Source organism: Manis pentadactyla, chromosome 3 (assembly GCF_030020395.1).
Source record: "Manis pentadactyla isolate mManPen7 chromosome 3, mManPen7.hap1, whole genome shotgun sequence".
Taxonomy (NCBI): domain Eukaryota; kingdom Metazoa; phylum Chordata; class Mammalia; order Pholidota; family Manidae; genus Manis; species Manis pentadactyla.
The window spans coordinates 104604408-104618289 of NC_080021.1; the positions used below are offsets into that span (position 1 = coordinate 104604408).

General features: G+C 37.3%; 1 pseudogene; it reads right to left on the reverse strand.

The window, feature by feature from the left end:
- LOC118915909 (neuroepithelial cell-transforming gene 1 protein-like) overlaps nucleotides 1-13882 on the reverse strand; it is a 60688-nt pseudogene that overhangs the window by 3407 nt on the left and 43399 nt on the right.

Consider the following 13882-nt stretch of genomic DNA (forward strand, 5'->3'; position numbering starts at 1 on the left):
TTATTTGTTTGTTTTTTAATACGAGCTATTTTGACTAGTGTAAAGTGATATCTCATTGAGGTTTTGACTTGCACATTCCTGATGATTAGTGATGCTGAACATCTTTTCATGTGTCTGTTGGCCATCTGTACATCTTCAGAAAATTTCCTTTCAGGTTCTCATTTTTTAAATCAGATTTTTTGGGGGGGGGTTGAATTGTGTGAATATTTAAATGTATCATATATTAATCTGAGACAGAATTTTTAAAGATTAAAACTAAATTCACTTAGGTTCTGAGTTTCTTAATTGAAACAATTTTACAATTTGTATTTTTACCTTTATGTGAGTTGCCAAAAGCCCCTCGAAAGGACCCACCCACTCTCACATCTCCATCCTGCAGGTCTTCCAAGACCAGCTCTTGGACGGGGATTGGTCGTCGGTAAACTTCATAAGAGTAACGCTGGTTTCGTGTAACAGGACGAGTCAAAACCAAGATGTCTTGAAACAGGAAAACGTAAAATTTCTGCAGAAATGAGAAACAAATACTTCCTACATATGGAACCCTGTGATTTAAAGTGATTGGAATTTAGACATGATTGATTTCATCACATTTATTTGAGATTCCCCTTATACATGACCTCAGAAAGAGGAGGATTCGAAGGCGATGCATGTTCTGCTTGGAGAGCCTGTCTAATCTCAGACTATAAAAACCTTTTATTGGCATATAACATTAGATGAGGTAGCAGGTGAGTAATCACTGCCCCCCACAAAGACCTATCAGTAGGAACATGCCTGGAAGGACCAGGATTATACACCGAAGTTTTCTAACAAAGGATTTAAATAATGCAAGCTGGTAAAAATGTTAATCGTTCTACTTTGTCCCATACAAATTTAAGTCTTTACAGAACAGCTGGGACTCACAATATAAATCAGAGATGTCAGATTTCATCTTTTCCCAAAAAGAACCTCAAGTTATTAGTCGTGCTTCTGAAAAGCAAATAATGAAACAAAAAATACCACTCATGCTTATACTCAGCTCTGGCAGGTACTTTTTGAATTAAAATTCTAAAAGTAAGTTTCCTTCCAGTTAGTCTGCTGCAGAAGCCTGGTTAGTAATGCTAAAACTACTTCCATCACTATCAACTCTTCAGAAAAATCTTCTGACGGATATGTTATTTTTTTATGAAACATGGAACTAATAATTTATTCAGAAAAACTGCTGGCCAAATTAATTTATGCTCCAAAACTAAAAAATAAAATATTATTGATTCTCCAGAGACATTTAAGTTATTCTGTAAAGACAGAAATCAAATGTTTGCGTTATGAAAGCTGGTAACAAAGAACAAAAACCAGTAACCTTCTTTCACTATTTGATGAGTTTATTTTACAACCTGCTTCATAATCTATGTGGAAACAAACTGGATGGGAAAGGGAAGCAATGACTCATTTCCTATTAGTTCTAAGATACACTTACACGTCCATTTTTATTCTTCAGCTCCCCGTGGCAAAGCAATACTTTGCTTGCTTCAATTCGAGGATCCTTCTGCCTTTCATTCAGATACTCCAGTTTGTCGATGTAATACTGACATTCTGACTCACCTTTCTTCAAGTTGATTTCGGAGAGAACTCCTTGTATTATCAATATCTAAAAATTATCAAAAAACTGATGTAGTCTTTTCAGAGTAATGTAGTCAGTGTCCCTACAGGGCTAAAACACCACATCAAAATGATAGAATTTTAAAGCTTGAAGGACTCTTGAAATTAGTTAATTCAGTCAGTCCCTTCATTTTACAGATGAAGAAACAGTTTCAGCCTAAATAGGTAATTTGCCCAAAGTTCTCCAGCTAGGTAGTGGAAGTGGTAAGACCAGAATCCAGTCTTTGATTAGAATATAAATACAGATTGTGTCCTGCCTCTTTATTACTCAGTGTGTGGTGCACGAGCATATGGCGTGCTTAAAACATCCACCAAACACCTCCCGATGTTGAGTCACTATGCATAATGGGGAGTAGCATTGCATAACTTTCTAAGACAAGCTAATGTACAAATTTGGAAAACACAAGAATCATTAGTTGGACTACTTACAGCTTCCTGCAAAAGCTGAACATCAGGGTGGTCTTCTGGAGTATGTCTAAGAATTTCTTTCAACAGTAAAGGGTATTTGACTAGGCGACTTCGGGGATTATCGAGGAAGCTCCACAGATCTAGTTTTCGGCTGAAGGGAGACTCAAGACATCGCTGGAGAAAGTCCTGGACTCCTGGGTCCTGTTTCTTTTGGTCAAGAAGAGCTTTGGCTGCCAGCTGGTTACTACAGTAGCCTTTGTAGGCATTCAAGCCTGGCAACTGAAGAGTGACACCAGAAAACAAAGTACGGTAAGTTCCTGCTATGGTCAGTCCATTCGTAAGCTTTTGAACATGAAACATAGAGCTCACACCTGTTCTGGAAAGCTCTGACAAGCTGTGAGCATTGTCCTGCAGGTGATATTAGGGGGAGTAGAGTCTTCTGGGCCAACACCAAACAGCCTTTTCTAATTTCCCTAATGTAGCTAAATTCAACCAAACACTCATGACTTTTACTTTCCCCAACTAGTTAGATGCTAGTCTTCTCTAGTCCCAGGACACCATAGGCTTCCTCTATCACCTTCATCACCAACCTTCAGACTGTTTCTTTACTTGACTATCCCTTACTAGATTAGTCATGGAGAGACTGCCTTTTATCTCTCAATTCCCAGTGATCCCTCCCACAACAGTGCCAAGCATCTGGCAGGCACTCAAATATTAACTGAAAGAATGAAACAGAAAATTAATGGTATATAATGTGAGAACTCTGTGCAAGGAGGAACATATTTTTAAAACAAAACGCTATCATTCATCAAATAGGTTTTTAAACAGAGACTGTATGTTCTTATAGCTACAAAAATTTGTTCAATTTTAATGCATTATTGATCTGTTTTTATAATCCAGTTCCTGGATCAAGTGCTTCTGATATTCATTACAATGACAAGTGTGGCATATACTTGTGAAAAACTATCTGCAGTAAAATACGACATACCCAGTTCACAAGAATGTGACCGATCTGCTCCACTGTCCCATCAGGCTTGGTTGCTTCTCCTATTCTTGCCAGCAAATCTGAAGGATAAAAAAGCAGAAATACCAAGAATTGGTTTATTTTAAATATAATGCAGCACTAAATTAGAAGTTTAGATTTAAACTTCCTTGTATTCCTGCTGTTCAAGATTCTAAAGAAAATTAAGTAGCATATCTCACCTTCATGCAGAGGTATATAAGCATCCAAGTCACCAAATATATGTGTGAGTTCCTCTTCTGACATGATAGACAACTTTAACATGGGGTCGTGGTAGGCCTACCAGAGGGGGAGAAATGCATCACACAGAGAGATCAAGCAAAGAAGACATTATGAGAGATCTGTACTTGAACGCAAGTTTGAGTAACTGTACAAAAGCTACTGTGGAATCTACTGTAAAACAGAAGAAAATAAAGTATATGTTTGCTAATCCCCCTAAAAGACTCTCTCACTGACATTCATATTTGAAGATGTCTAATAAAGCTCATGTAAAAAAAAAGTATTCACTAGTAGATATTTTCTGCTTCTAAAAAGAAAACTACGTTAGAATTTGTTAAATATAATTTCTAAAAACCAGAGTGTATGATAAAAAGTTATACACTGACCTTTCTTGCAAGTTTGAGATCTTCAATTAAGTCCTGTTCACCTCGGGACATTTCATATATTGCCTAAAAAAAAATGAAGCAAACATCATAAGTCACCATCCCTTCCTCTGAGAAAGGAAAATTATGTACAAATGATATTCACCATTATTTAACTGATGTTTCAAACAGTCCTTTTTATAGTGTCTCAGTCTGAAAACTAAAATTCAGAATGGAGTCTCAATGTTTTACATCGTGCCCTATGTATTACAACTTTACCCCATCAAGAGTTCAATCCGATGACGCCCACCAATCACAAAGTGTTGCTTAGCGTGTATTAAGAAATACTGTCAAATATAAAATTGCAAGTTGATTTTGCCTTAGGCATTAGTTTGCTAATCTTCTGGCAAAACACCTATTTAAAAAACAGGTACTATTTTTTTTAGTATAAACCAATATATGTGGTCTCGCTACTCAATGCCAGCTTACCTCCTGACGTTTGATTTCTTGGGCAGTTAAAGACTCTCTAATGTTGACACCTAACGTCTCTGACCACAGGACGCTACTTCTCCTTTTGGCAGGTGTTGAGACTGTCGATCTGCCTGATGACTTTTGGGCAGAAGCTGGGGATCTGCTGTCACCATGACGAGTAAATGGCTTAACAGAAGAATAAAAGAGGTGAACAAAAGAGAAAAGCTTTGGAGGACACGGTAATTATTCTTTTTTTTCTTAAAAAAAAAAAATAGACAAATTAGAAAACAAAATTCAGAGAATTTCTCCAGGCATTTATCCAAGCTTCCATCTATCATTGTAAAATATTATCAGCCAAAACTACTTTTTAGGTCTACAACCTATCCGAGATCATGCTTTGTTAGACGATGTAAACTAATATAGTGAGATTAGATAAATATTGTTCTGGTATTTATTACCAGCATATTCCAAAGGGAAATTTATGTTTAGTAAGAGTGCAAACCTATTTGTACACCTCAAGGAAAAAATACCAATTTTAGGCTTTGAGAAAAAAGCCTCCTCACTACATTATTCACCCCCAGTCCCATTGCCCCTTACCTGTACTATATGACCAAAGCATCTGGCTGCTCCATTTCTCACAGGAGAGATTAAATTTGCCAAGGATGTAGTTTGAGTTAAAGGTCGAACTCTTTTATTCCTTGGTTCCTGTAAAAACAAAATCAGTTTATACTAAATATATGTTTAGGTATAATGAAGTTAAACAAATTTGGACAAAATTGAGCCCTCTCAAAAGCTAGTATTTACATATTATAAAGTATAGAACATTATGGGATTCTGAAAAATGAATGTTTTCCTCATTGTTATAATACTAAAAACACTATTGAGTAGCAATAATTTATAAAAAAATAAACGGTGCAAGAAATTCCAGTTAAATAACTGAGTATCACTGAGAACATACCAAAAATTAACATTAAACACAAGAAAAACTAGAATTAAAGAAATGACCTTCTAGAACACTATAGACCTTTTAAGTTTAACATAGAGAGTAACTTAGAAAAACCACACCATTATCAACAATATCAAACATACACAAAAGTGGAGAACAGTAGAATAGATCCCATATACTTATCATTCAGATTCACTAGTTTCTGGTGAAATAATCTGTTTAATCTCTGCCCCTGGTGGAGAATTTTAAAGCAAATCCTAGACACAATATAATTTCATTCTTAAATACTTCAGTCAGACATTAGCGTTTAATTGCGCACGTCTGACGATGGAATGGGCAATTCTGAAGGCAGGGAGGACCTTGTCGTGGGAAGTGTTCCGCAGGGCAGGACGGTGGCCAAGGGAGTGCTTAGGATTCCAGACGGCTGGGCTCCAGTCCTGGTTCTAGCACTTGCAAGGGAACACCCTGGGCCTCCATTTTCTCCTCTGTAGGAAGGAGGGAGTACTGAAACTTCTCTTACGAAGTGGTTATGAAGATTAAATAAGTTACGCTGAAAGGGCTCAGAACAGTGCTTGGAAGAACACAGGATGTGTTAGCCATTGCAAAAGTTAAAGTTTCTTAAGAATTATCCCCACTTCCCAGTGAAGGTTGGGATTTATAAATAATTAGAGCCTCACTCATACATTTAACTCATTAACTTAACACAAATTCAGAGTAGTTATAATTCTATACATATTGTCTCAAAAATAATAATAGTATAGCAAACCACTTATTCTTCAAGGATCTCAAAAGTTTACAAACTCCATTATTCTTCTCTTACTGGTAGGAAAATGGTGGTATACCATTACATGACCCATAAAGCTATTGAAATCAAGAAGGCTGATCAAAAAATAGTCCTATGTTTATAATGTTTGTGCAGTAAGGTTATTTGCTTGTATTTGATACCTTGGACAACTGTGGCATTCTTGAAAAAATGATTTTGATGAGGCTTCAGAAGGACATATAATTAAAAATTACATTAAAATTACCATTTAAAAGTAAAACTACCATTTAAAAATGACAGATGATGGGGGCGGAGCCAAGATGGCAGCAGGAGTAGAGCAGCGGAAATCTCCTCCCAAAACCATATATATTTTTGAAAATTCAACAAATACAACTGTCCCTAAAAGAGAGACCAGAAGATATAGACAAAAGCCAGGATACATTCACACGGGCAAGAACCCAGTGTCTCATGAAGGGGGTAAGATACAAGCCATGGCCCGGCAGACCCAAGCGCCCCTCACTCCAGCTCCTGGTGGGAGGAGAGGAGTTGGAGCCGCAAGGGAGAGGGAGCCTGGGAATGCTAAACACACAACCCTAGCCTTCCACACCCAAGTGCAGACACACAGTGCGGCATGTGCTGGATACTAGGGAAACGGAACAGTAAAACGTGCAAGTGGGTCCCTGCAGCCGGCACCCCTGGGACAAAGCAGAGCAAATGCTTTTTGAAAGACTTAAAGGGATAGGGACCCCACAGCTGGACGGAAACATCCTGGGACACTTAGCCCAGCAGCTGGGACCAGGAAAATCCAGACGCCCTAACCCCCTGGGTGGCAGCGCAGCTCGGAGACCCCTCACGGAGATAAGCAGCCTCCCGCCCATGTCCTCTCTGACGCCGCTCCGCCATAGTGGAGTAGCAGCCTGAGGCAGCAGGGCAGAGCTTCTTTCACAGCAGCCGAGCAAGAATTAGAAACCCTGTCTGTGCACAGCTTCCAGTACAAACTGATAGGGGTTGCTGTTCTCCCAAGAGAGGAAGGCCACAACCCAGCAAGAATGGACGTTCTCCCACTCAACACATGCACCAGCTTCCCACAACTACCTCTATCACCATGAAAAGGCAGAGGAATTTGATACAGACCAGACTAACCCAGACATGCTCCCCTGAGATGGAATCTAGGGAGATAGACTTAACCAATCTCGCTGAAATAGAGTTCAAAATAAAGGTCATAACCATGCTAATGGAGCTACTGAGAAATATGCAAGAGCTAAGGGATGAGGTCCGGAAGGAGATTACAGAAATGAAACAATCTCTGGAAGGATTTATAAGCAGAATGAATAAGATACAAGAGGCCATTGATGGAATAGAAACCAGAGAACTGGACTGCAAAAAAGCTGATGCAGAGAGAGATAAAAGGATCTCAAGGAATGAATCAATATTAAGAGAACTGTGTGACCAATCCAAATGGAACAATATTTGCATTGTAGGAATACCAGAAGGAGAAGAGAGAGAAAAAGGGATACAAAGTGTATTTGAAGAAATAATTGCTGAAAACTTCCCCAAACTGGGGGAGGAAATAATCGTTCAGACCACGGAAGTACACAGAACTACCAACAGAAGGGACCCAAGGAGGACAACACCAAAACACATTATAATTAAAATGGCATAGATCAATGACAAGGACAGAATTTTAAAGGCAGCTAGAGAGTTAAAAGGTCACCTATAAAGGAAACCCATCAGATTATCATCAAATTTCTCAACAGACACCTTACAGGTCAGAAGAGAATGGCATGATATGTTAAATGCAAAGAAACAGAAGGGCCTTGAACCAAGAATACTGTATCCAGCACAATTATCATTTAAATATGAAGGAGGGATTAAACAATTCCCAGACAAGCAAAAGTGGAGGTTTGCCTCCCACAAACCACCTCTACAGGGTATTTCAGAGAGACTGCTCCAGATGGGAGCACTCCTAAGGCAAAACAGATGTCACCAGAGAAAATAAAATCACAGCAAAGAAAGTAGACCAACCAAATACTAACTAAAGGCAAAAAATAAAATCAACTACCCACAAAAGCAGTTCAAGGAAACACAAAAGAGCACAGAATAAAAAACCCAACATATAAAGAATGGAGGAGGAGGAATAAGAAGGGAGAGAAATAAAGAATCAACGGACAGTGTTTATAATAGCTCAATAACCGAGTTAAGTTAGGCAGTAAGACACTAAAGAAGCTAACCTTGAACCTTTGGTAACCACAAATCTAAAGCCTACAATGGCAATAAATACATATCTTTCAATAATCACCCTAAATGTAAATGGACTGAATGCACCAATCAAAAGACACAGAGTAATAGAATGGATAAAAAAGCAAGACCCATCTATATGCTGCTTACAAGAGACCCATCTCAAACCCTAAGACATACACAGATTAAAAGTCAAGGGATGGAAAAAGATATTCCATGCAAACAACAGGGAGAAAAAAGCAGGTGTTGCAGTACTAGTATCAGACAAAATAGACTTCAATACAAAGAAAGTAACGAGATAAAGAAGGACATTACATAATGATAAAGGGCTCAGTCCAACAAAAGGAAATAACCATTATAAATATATATGAACCTAACACAGGAGCACTAGCATATGTGAAACAAGTACTAACAGAATTAAAGGAGGAAATAGAATGCAATGCATCCAATTCAGGAGACTTCAACACACCACTCACTCCAAAGGACAGATCCACCACACAGAAAATAAGTAAGGACACAGAGGCACTGAACAACACACTAGAACAGATAGACGTAACAGACATCTATAGAACTCTACATCCAAAAGCAACAGGATACACATTCTTCTCAAGTGCACATGGAACATTCTCCAGAATAGACCACATATTAGGCCACAAAAAGAGCCTCAGTAAATTTAAAAAGATTGAAATCCTACGAATCAACTTTGCAGACCACAAAGGTATAAAACTAGAAGTAAATTGCACAAAGAAAGTAAAAAGGCTCCCAAACACATGGAGGCTTAACAACATGCTCCTAAATAATCAATGGATCAACGACCAAATTAAAATAGAGATTAAAGCAATATAAGGAAACAAATGACAATAACAACACACAGTCGCAACTTCTGTGGGATGGAGCGAAGCAGTCTTAAAAGGAAAGTATATAGCAATCCAGGCATATTTAAAGAAGAAAGAACAATTCGAAATGAACAGTCTAATGCCACAACTATCAAAATTGGAAAAAGAAGAACAAATGAGGCCTTAAATCAGCAGAAGGAGGGACATAATAAAGGTCAGAGAAGAAAGAAAGAAAATTGAGAAGGATAAAGGAATAGAAAAAAATCGATGAAACCAAAAGCTGGTTCTTTCAGAAAATAAACAATATAGATAAGCCTACAGCGAGACTTATTGAGAGAAAAAAAGAGAATCAACACACATCAACAGAATCAGAAATGAGAAAGGAAAAATCAATACGGACCCCATAGAAATACAAAGAATTATTAGGGAATACTATGAAAACCTATCTGCTAACAAGCTGGAAAACCTAGAAGAAATGGACAAATTTTTAGAAAAATACAACCTTCCAAGACTGACTCAGAAAGAAACAGAAAATCTAAAAAGATCAATTACCAGCAAAGAAATTGAAGCGGTAATCAAAAAACTACCCAGGAACAAAATACCCAGGCCAGATGGAATTTTATCACACATACAGAGAAGACATAATACCCATTCTCCTTAAAGTTTTCCAAAAAATAGAAGAGGAGGGAATACTCCCAAACTCACTCTATGAAGCCAACATCACCCTAATATCAAAATCAGGCAAAGACCCCACCAGAAAAGAAAATTACAGACCAATATCCCTGATGAACGTAGATGCAAAAATACTCAATAAAATATTAGCAAACCGAATTCAAAAATACATCAAAAGGATCATACACCATGACGAACTGGGATTCATCCCAGGGATGCAAGGATGGTACAACATTCGAAAATCCATCAACCTCATCCACCACATAGACAGAAAGAAAGACAAAAACTAAATGATTATCTCCATAGACACTGAAAAAGAATTCGACAAAACTCAACATCCATTCACGATAAAAATTATCCACAAAATGAGTATACAGCGAAAGTACCTCAACATAAAAAAGGCCTTATATGATAAGCTCACAGCCAACATCATACTTAAGAGTGAGAAGTTGAAAGCTTTTCCTCTGAGATTGGGAAAAAGACAGGGATGTCCACTCTCCCCACAGTTATTCAACAAAGTACTGGAGGTCCTAGCCATGGCAATTAGACAAAACAAAGAAATACAACCACTCCAAATTGGTAAAGAAGAAGTTAAACTATTTGCAGATGACATCACACTTTCCATAAAAAACCCTAAAGACTCCACTCCAAAACTAATAGAACTGATATCGGAATATAGCAAAGTTGCAGGATACAAAATTAACACACAGAAATCTGTAGCTTTCCTATACACTAACAATGAACTAATAGAAAGAGAAATCAGGAAAACAATACCATTCACAAAAGCATCAAAAAGAATAAAATACCTAGGAATAAACCTAACCAAGGAAGTGAAAGACCTGTACTCTGAAAACAATAAGACACTCTTAAGAGAAATTAAAGAGGTCACTAACAAATGGAAACTCATCCCATGCTCCTGGCTAGGAAGAATTAGTATCATCAAAATGGCCATCCTGCCCAAAGCAATATACAGATTTGATGCAATCCCTATCAAATTACCAACAACATTCTTCAAAGAACTGGAACAAGTAGTTCAAAAATTCATATGGAAACACCAAAGACCCTGAATAGCCAAACCAATTCTGAGAAGGAAGAATAAAGTGGGGGAGATCTGGCTTCCCAACTTCAAGCTCTACTACAAAGCCACAGTAATCAAGACAGTTTTGTACTCGCACAAGAACAGAGCCACAGTCCAGTGGAACAGAATAGAGACTCCAGACATTAACCCAAACATATATGGTCAGTTAATATACGATAAAGGAGCCATGGACATACAATGGGAAAATGACAGTCTCATCAACCGATGGTGCTGACAAAACTGGAAAGCTACATGTAAGAGAATGAAACTGGATCACTGTCTAACCCCATACACAAAAGTAAATTCGAAATGGATCAAAGACCTGAATGTAAGTCATGAAACCATAATACTCTTAGAAAAAAACATAGGTAAAAATATCTTAGACATAGACATGAGTGACTTCTTCATGAACATATCTTCCCGGGCTGGGAAATAAAAGAAAAATGAACAGGTGGGAGTATATCAAGCTGAAAAGCTTCTGTACAGCAAAGGACATCATCAATAGAACAAAAAGATATCCTACAGTATGGGAGAATATATTCATAAATGACAGATCCGATAAAGGGTTGACATCCAAAATATATAAAGAGCACATGCACCTCAACAAAGAAAAGCAAATAATCCAATTAAAAAATAGGCAGAGGAGCGGAACAGAAAGTTCTCCAAAGAAGAAATTCAGATGGCCAACAGACATGAAAAGATGCTCCACATCGCTAGTCATCAGAGAAATGCAAATTATAACCACAATGAGTTATCACCTCACACCAGAAGGATCGCCACCATCCAAAAGATAAACAACAACAGATGTTGGCAAGGTTCTGGATAAAGGGGAACCCTCCTACACTGCTGGTGGATATGTAAATTAGTTCAACCATTGTGGAAAGCAGTATGGAGGTTTCTCAAAAAGCTCAAACTAGAAATACCATTATACCCAGGAATTCCACTTCCAGGAATTTACCCTTAGAATGGAGCACCCTAGTTTGAAAAAGATGCACCCCTATGTTTATCGCAGCACTATATACAATAGCCAAGAAATGGAAGCAACCTAAGTGTCCATCAGTAGATGAATGGATAAATAAGAGGTGGTACATATACACAATGGAATATTATTCAGCCATAAGAAGAAAACAGATCCTACCATTTGCAACAACATGGATGGAGCTAGAGGGTATTATGCTCAGTGAAATAAGCCAGGTGGCGAAAGACAAGTACCAAATGATTTCACTCATATGTGGAGTATAAGAACAAAGAAAAGCTGAAGGAACTAAATAGCAGAAGAATCACACAACCAACGAATGCACTAACAGTTACAAAAGGGAAAGGGAGTGGGGAGGATGGGTGCAAAGGGAGGCATAAGGGCAGGGAAAAAGAAAGGGAGCCTTAAAATTAGCATGTGTAATGTGGGGAGGGGTACAGGGCGGACTCTACAACACAGAGAAGACAAGTAGTGATTCTATAGCATCTTGCTATGTGGATGGACAGTGACTGTGAAGGGGTATGTCAGGGGGACTTGGTGAAGGGAGGAGACTAGAAAACAATGTTCATCATGTAATTGTAGATTAATGATACCAAAGTAAAAATACAAATAAAATAAAAATTGTGAGGAAACATGTGACATATAATTGACCATTTTAAAGGGTACAGTACTGTAGGGATCAGAGGTATTAAGTATGTGCACATTGTCATACAAGTATACCCACTATTCTTCTGCAGAATTTTTGACATCTTCTCAAAACTGAAACTCTGTACCCATTACTCCCTATCTTCCCCACCCTTCAGTCCCTCGTAACCACCATTCTACTTACTGTCTCTATGGATTTGACTATTCTAAGAACTTCATATAAGAGGAATCATGTTTTTCCTTTTGTGTCCGGCTTACTGCACTTAGTGTAATGTTTTCGAGGTTCATCCATGTTGTTCCTTGTATCAGAATCTTATTCCTTTTAAAGGCTGAATAATATTCCAGTGTATATATATACCACCTCTTGTTTATCCGTGAGGAATTTCCTCTTTATTCCAAGTTTGTTAGATTTTTTTTAATTATGAAAGGATATTTTGATTTTTGTTTATTGCTTTTTCTGCATCAATTGAGATAACCATTTTCCCCCCTTTCTTCCTTAATTGTTAATATGGTGTTATTACATTGACTGGTTTTCATTTGTTGAGCCATCTTTGCATGCCAGGAATAATCCTTACTTGGTCACTGTATATAATCCTGCTTAATATGTTGCTGCAACTATTTTACCAGTATTTTGTTGAAAACTTGTATATATACTCAGAAGAGATGTTGGTTTATAGTTTTCTTTTCTTGTAGTATCTTTGTCTGGCTTTGGTGTCTGGGTAATGCTGGCCTCATAGAATGAGTTAAGAGATGCTCTTCCTCTTGAAGTTTTTGGGAGAATTTGAGGATTGGTATTAATTCTTCTTTAAGTATTTGGTAGACTTCACCAGTGAAACCATCTCCTCAAGGTCTTTTTGTTGTTTTGCGAATGGTTTTGATTATGTATCCAATCCCTTTACTAGTTCTAGGTACATTCAGATTTTCTCCATGATTCAGTTTTGGCAGGTTGTGCATTTCTAGGAATTTGTTACTCCAGCTAAATTATCTAATCTGCTAGTATAAAACTGTTCATAGTACTCTCTTATAATACTTTTTATTTCTGTAAATTGGTATTAATATGTCCAGTTGCATTTCTGATTTTAGCAATTTGAGTCTCTTCATGAGTATTACTTTATAATATAAAACAATATAATAACTGTCCTAAGATGTATATATCAAGTCTGTCCTCCTTTCTAAAACTAATTTTACAAAATAATGAGCAATAGAAAAGAAGAACAGTGAAATCTTCAAGGTTTTCAGAAGAAGAAAGATATAGGGAAAAAAATAACATACCTACAAAGAAAAAAAAAGCATAATAGAAAAACATGTTCACAAAATAAAATGTGTGTTTCAAAATTAGCTATGAAAGAGCATATGTCAGAAAGGTGATGAAGTTAAGGAAAGAAATAGAAATATCCAGAACCTGAAATCGGACAAAAAGGATGCCGGAATGCTTTTCAATGGATTACCTCATTTTCAAGGGCCATATACCTTTTATTTGATTCACTGTTTGTTACTGATTAGGTTTTTTTTTTTTACAACCATAAGGGTTACATCTGTAAGATGTTAACTCTGTAGAAAACTGATAGCACTGCAAATACTTTTGCAGGTAGAGATGCAGAGGTCATTATTC